The sequence below is a fragment of the Apteryx mantelli genome, chromosome 3, assembly GCF_036417845.1.
Source record: "Apteryx mantelli isolate bAptMan1 chromosome 3, bAptMan1.hap1, whole genome shotgun sequence".
NCBI lineage: Eukaryota > Metazoa > Chordata > Aves > Apterygiformes > Apterygidae > Apteryx > Apteryx mantelli.
The window spans coordinates 4399734-4406026 of NC_089980.1; positions in this window are offsets into that span (position 1 = coordinate 4399734).

Here is a 6293-nt window from a genome sequence, read left to right on the forward strand (position 1 = left end):
TTGGGCTAGCGCCTCTGGCTGAGGAACTTCCCAGGCCACAGGTTGCTGGAAGAATACTCTGGGGAAAAAATCATTGTATACAGCCCTGTTCTCACACTCCTTCCCAAGTATCTGCTGTTAACTGCTGTCTGAGAGAGTAATGGGCTGAAACAACATCAGGTTTGACCCAGTGGGTCCTCTGCTGTTCATCTATAAAGCTGTTGGACTGATCCTCTTCACTACTTCTGTGTCAGTGGCAAAGACATCTATAGATGCCTGCTTAGACAACAGTTACAATGGTAAAAATATCAGTCTGTGCGCACCAAAGAGCTGTGCCCGTTATGTTTGAAATTTATGTTATGCAAGCTGATGCGTCTGGAAAAGTTTGCTAACACTAATGAGCTGAAATAATATGAAAGCTGTTGAAGAGTGGGGTGTCATGAGGAGTTAAAAAGCTCTTGGAAGAATGCAATGCCTCCCATGGACGTCGCATTTCCCCTTACAGTCAGGCTGGTATTTCGAAACACTTCCATGACATCTTTCCCTCTAGTCAAAAGCCCGGCTTTATTCATTGCTACCAACATTTGTACCTTGTGTGAGAGGGCTACGGCATATTTGACAGCTTGACAGCGAAGCTTTGGCTGGGAATACACTGGGAAGTCAGGAGCATGCAGACATCCAAGACCCCACATGGAGGGGACAATGTGTGGCTACATAACTAACTGATATCGCAATTCACCTGCAGCTTGCAGAAAGGGAATGAGAAATATTTCTGTTTTGTATCCAAGAGAAAAGCCCCTACCTCGGGGCTCTAGTGACATTGGGAGAACTGTCGAGGGCACCCCAGCTTGCTGCTAGCAACTCCCCAAGGAGCCCCGGGGCCTTCCCCAGGCACCCAGCTGGGTCAGGGAGGCAATAGCTGGTGCTGCAGGAAGGGGAGCTGGGAAAGAGCCCCAGGAAGGAGTTGACCCACATGTGCAGGAAGGAAAAGCCTTGATGGGCCTGGAGCAGGGTATGTGGGCCTGCTGCTGTGCCCATCGCCCTGCTCTGAGCCTCCCCGAGAGCATGTGGGAGCTGGGACTAGGTCCTGCAGAAGCTGGTGGCGGGACAGGGAGATCTGTGTCACCAGGGTCCCTGGGATGGTTGGGAAAAGGGGAGTATATTCAGTACTGGTGGGAATCGTGTCTGTGCTCATGGAAGGGTGATTGAGAGGAGAGATCTGTTTGCACAGCAAAATGCTGCTGTTGTGGTTTGGTTTGGTTTGGTTGGTTTGGTTTGGTTTGGTTTGGTCTGTCCTGAGAGCAGCCCGGAGCGAGGGCTGGGCGCAGGGCTGTGTGCCCGAGGAAGGGCTGCAGGATAGGGGAAATGAAGCTCTGTTTTATTTTCTTTCTAGCACATCCTGCACTGCAGAGTCATGAGCAGATAGTCAGTGAGATGGCCTGGACCTGCAGCAGCCCCACCTCACCGCCAAAGACCCAGCGGATGGGGAAGAGCAGCCTCCTCTCCAGTGCCTCTGCCCAGGGAAGAAGCTTGCCTAGCCCTGCCTGGCTGATGTGTACAGCAGGAGCAAGGAGGTGGGTGAAACACCAGACATGGAGCAGCCCTGGAGCCTGCTTCATAGTTCTCAGTGTTCCCCAAATCCCTTGGCTTGCTGTTCTGCACCCCCAGAGCCCTCCATGTGCCATTCACAGCACCCCCGGAGTCTCCGTGTACCTTTCCAGTGCTCCCCAAGGCCCTCCGCGAGCCTTTCGTTTCCCCCCAGGACCCTCTGTGGACCTCTGGGCCCTCTGCGTACCCTTGGGTGTGCCCCAGGGCTCTCCATGGGCCTTTTGGTGGCTTCGGGGGCTCGCGATGCACCTTTTGGTGCACTCCACGGGGCCACCATGTGACTTTTTTTGTTGCTCAGGGATCTCTGTGTGCCTTTTGGTGCTATTGAGGGCCCTCCATTTGCCTTTTTGGGGTGTCCTAGTGGCCTTGTGTGCTTTTTGTTGCCCCCCCCCCCCCAGGGCCTTCCATTTGCCTTTCAGTGCACTCAAGCCCTCTGGGCATCTTTTGGTTGCCAGCTTTTCCATGTTGAAGAGGAAGGGGGCTATTTTATTTCCAGCTATGCTTTGGAGGGGCCAGACCAATCCAATTTGTACAATGGTTCGCTTAATCTAGTAAGTCCTTCCAGCCCCGTTTTGTGCCATGTATGGTGATCCTGCTAACTTACTTGGCTGGCTGACCAGCAAGAAGAAATTGCTTTGCTGGTGGGGGTCTGTCCTTAGGTGACTAGTTAACCATAACTCTTCTGAATTTAAAATCGGACATTTGGGTTTCCCAGCCAGCCATGTAAGTTTGTACCTGCTTTTTTAAAGCCTGATTATTGATTCTGTGATAACCAAAATGCAGCTGGTGGCTGTAATGCTGACATCTGATTGCTGTATGTTTGCACCAATTTTTCTTTCTCTCTAGTTCTTCCTAAAAGTCCACACAGTAAAGGAGTGCTGCTTTATCATGACAACCAAGAGGATCATATTGACACATAATATAAATATCTAGCGCATCTAAGCTTATCCCGGCTCCTATGTCTTCTGGGCTTTAATTTTGCCAGCATTTTGCTTTTTTAGTTTTTGATGGGAAGCCCGCTGTTGCAGTCCAGTTGCATTTTAGTCTTCTCTTTGAGATTGCTGGAGAGCACATAGGGCACCAGGTGGCAGCAGAGCTGTTCCTGCTGAGGTTGTGTGTTCATGCACAAGTTCCTGTTTGTCATTTCTTTGTTCTTAACAGAAGTTGGGAAGTCCTGGGAATTGTGTATGTCCTGAAACTTGTGCATATCTCAAAATATCATGCTGAACACATTTGGGGCCTAATGGGAAGGGAGGATGGGAAAACCTAAAGAAGCCTCTCTTCCAAAGTAGTTTCTCCTTAAAATTGTGAATTGTTGCTATTGAAAGAGGTTGCCAACAGAAAAATAAAAGTGCATACGTTAAAAGAGAGAGCTCTGGAGGAGAGAGGGTTCACAGAGCAATCTGGTGACTCAGGGCACTTCCTTTGCTTGCTCAGTGAGTCTTTGGGCTTCATGGTGTGTGCACAGTAAGACTAGCTAAAATCTGAAATAATGAATATCCTCTAGATAAACTCTCCTATTTTGCCCACCTTCATATCTCAAGTGTATTAAGGATTTTCTCAATTAATAATATTCATAACAGAAACTGAATACAGCAGTGCTATACTGACGACTGATTTATCCTGAGCTGTCTTTGCTGAAAGCGAGGGTGGTGATTGCTTTGAAAGTAGAAGTTGAATGAAGAACATCAGATAAAAATAGAAGCAAGCTGATCCTAGTGCTAATGTAACAGATGAAACATTTGGTGTTTCTAATCATTTAGACTCTCCTATACAATTTCCCCTTTCTCCTCAGTGTCTGAGTAAGGAAGAAGTAAAATCAATAAATGTTGCTTTTTAGACTCATGGAATAGAGATCAGTGACCTCTAGAGGTCACCTGTGCTGTCAGCCTGCCCAACAGCAGGACTAGGCAGACCAAATCCATCTGTGTCAGAGGCTGCCTATCCTATTCTCCAAAACCTCCAGGGATGGAGATTCTAGTTTTCCTCTGGGCAATCTGTTGCAGTGCTTTACAGCTTTACTATTAGGCTAGATGTTAAGAAAAATTGTGCAACTTTTGGTGTGATCTAAACCCTTGACTGATTGCCTTCATTCCTATGGTCATAGTTGATGTGCTTCCTGTTTGCTGTTGCTTATTTCCGTATATGAAAAGAGGTATGGTGTCTTTTCTTGCTGGGTGCAAATTGTCAGAAGTAACCCCCTTTTTGTGCAAGGTGCTCTTTTGAATTCAGCTTGATAGTTATTTTGTGGAACTGGCTTTACTCTCGTACATGCTCTGCAAATTCTCTTTCCATCACATTCTTGTTACAGGGCTAGAGAGCAAGCTGATTCCCTCCCCTCCCCACTCCCCTTATTTACTGCCTTTGGGGATCCTTTTAGCCGCATTACTTTGCAGAGCTGCAGAATGCTAATTTGTATAGAGAAGAAAGTAAAAGGTGGAAGTGTGATCTTATTCTTCCATTTTTTAAGTGTATTCAAGGATACACTTGCTGAACAGGGATTTGCTTGCTGAACCTTTCTTTGCTGCAAGGTTGCTCCTTTCTGTGTCTATGGATTGAGTAGTGGGGTTTATGTTGTGAGAGCCTGTTGGTTCAGCTGTCCAAATGTTATCAGCTGTACTCCTTTTGGGAGATCTGTGAAAGTCCTGAAGGAACCCTGATAACTGATTAAGCAGAAATTTTCTTCTGCTGAAGAAGGCTTTGATGAGAAGCAGTAGGGAAGAAGGGTGTGGGGAGGAGGGTTAGGGGATGAGTGTCACAGCACTATTTTAAGTATAAGAACTTTAATTTGTCTCTTTTGAGAATACTGCCTCTGAACTGAAATTCCAAGATTAAAGGCTTATTTCCACAAAATACAACACTACAATTCATTGGCAACCACTGCACAGCACACATCCCCATTTATGGTCCTCTGTTTCTTCTCCCTAACACATGTGTTCCCAAAATAGCAAAACCTGTCCGATTCTGTTCCATGCCCCTGGAATGACAAATGTTTAGACTTATCCGTTTTCTCATCCTTTGGCCTTCCAGAGCTATTCCACATTTACCTGTTTGTAATCTGAATCTTTGAGACTCAGTTTAGTCTTTCTGTTTAAACCATAAAACATCGGTGATCAACAATCTGGACTGAAATGGTGAACAAAACATCTGTCGTAGTAAAACTGTCCCACCCTTCAGAACACTAATGAGACTATACATGTTTAATTTATTTCTCAGGTCGCAGAAAGATTTCCACCTCATTTCTCTCCCAGTTACAAGCATAGCTTGCAAAAGGCAAATAGGAGATTTTTATTCCGTAAGAAGCCCAGCAAAATATATCTGATACTGTAACTTCCTGGTCGCTTTTGTACAGTCAAATGCTGCCCTGTTCAAAGCATAGACTTCTGTTTCTTTTTGACATTATGTACAAACACAGTGATGATTGTCTGTGTACCTGAACTTCTTATGAGGTTTAACAGTAATTCCTTTATGTTCTTCTCTACATATACACTCTGTCTTTGTACAAATGACTTAATTATAGCAGGTTTTGACATCTCTATTGATTGGATAACATCTAAGGAGATAGAAGAATGCTAAACTTGTCAGACAGCTTTTAAAAGCTTGAGATATCACCACTAAAAAATAACAGAGGGCTGCTCTTGCTTCCTTGAATAGCTCTGTCACGGGCCATGACATGAGTGATAAGTCTGCCTTTTTTGGCTCTCTTACTTTCAGATAAGTCTTTTCAGGTTTCAGGAAATGGTTCTCAAAGATTTCTTCCTTGTAGGAGATGAGCCCACTGGGACATGATGGGGAGTTGCAGGTTGTGGTGACATCTTGGTGTGCTCACAGCGCATAGTTTGGTAACTGTCACTCTGCAAGGTCCTTGCATGTGAGCAGTCATCTTGGAGGTGGTGGAAATGCTCACATAGCTTGAAACATGCTTAGGTACCATATCAGGGCCTGCAGCTGGTCTCCTATGATCCAGCCAAAGTAACCCATTTCCTTAGTCAGCAGTAGTTTAAGGTTGGAGTACTACATATAACCCCCAAAGCTATCATCGAGCATTAGTAGTGGTCATTCTCTGTTTTGCTTTCAGTAGAGAGCTGAGGGTTGGAAAGGGCCTGATGCCAATCTTTCTCTTTTTTTCTTTTAGTCAGCTTCTTATTGATCATCAGGTTTGGGGCATAATAATGTACAGTGGTCTCCATGTCTGTCTTCGTATGATGGAGGAGACGTGGGAACTGAAATGTTGAAGCTCAGTATGATCAGTAAATGCATTTAAGATTGCAACTATATACTTTAAACATAACCAATGTTGTTTGCTGAGCAAAATCCTCAGGATGGGTAATGTATCCTCAGTTGTCAGGATGAGCCTGAAACTCTGCAAAGGTATGTGCACTCTGTCTCCTCCACTGATACTGTACAGTAACAAACCATGGGAGACCCTTGCTAGCAAAATCTACTCCCAAGTTCAAACACATGTACTTCTGTTTCATAGAACAGAATGACAAAGTTGTCTTTTTAAACTTGTGATGATACATCTCCTAAATATTCAGGATTTTAATGACTCGGATAAGGAAAAAATAACCCAAGGGCTGCAACTATAGTGAGATGGAATTAATCTGTTTGTTAGACACTGTAGCATAACTTGAAGAAGTTTGACAGTAACTTGTGGAGAGAAGCTCCAAAGAACAACATTCTCACATTCACTTACTAATTTTCTG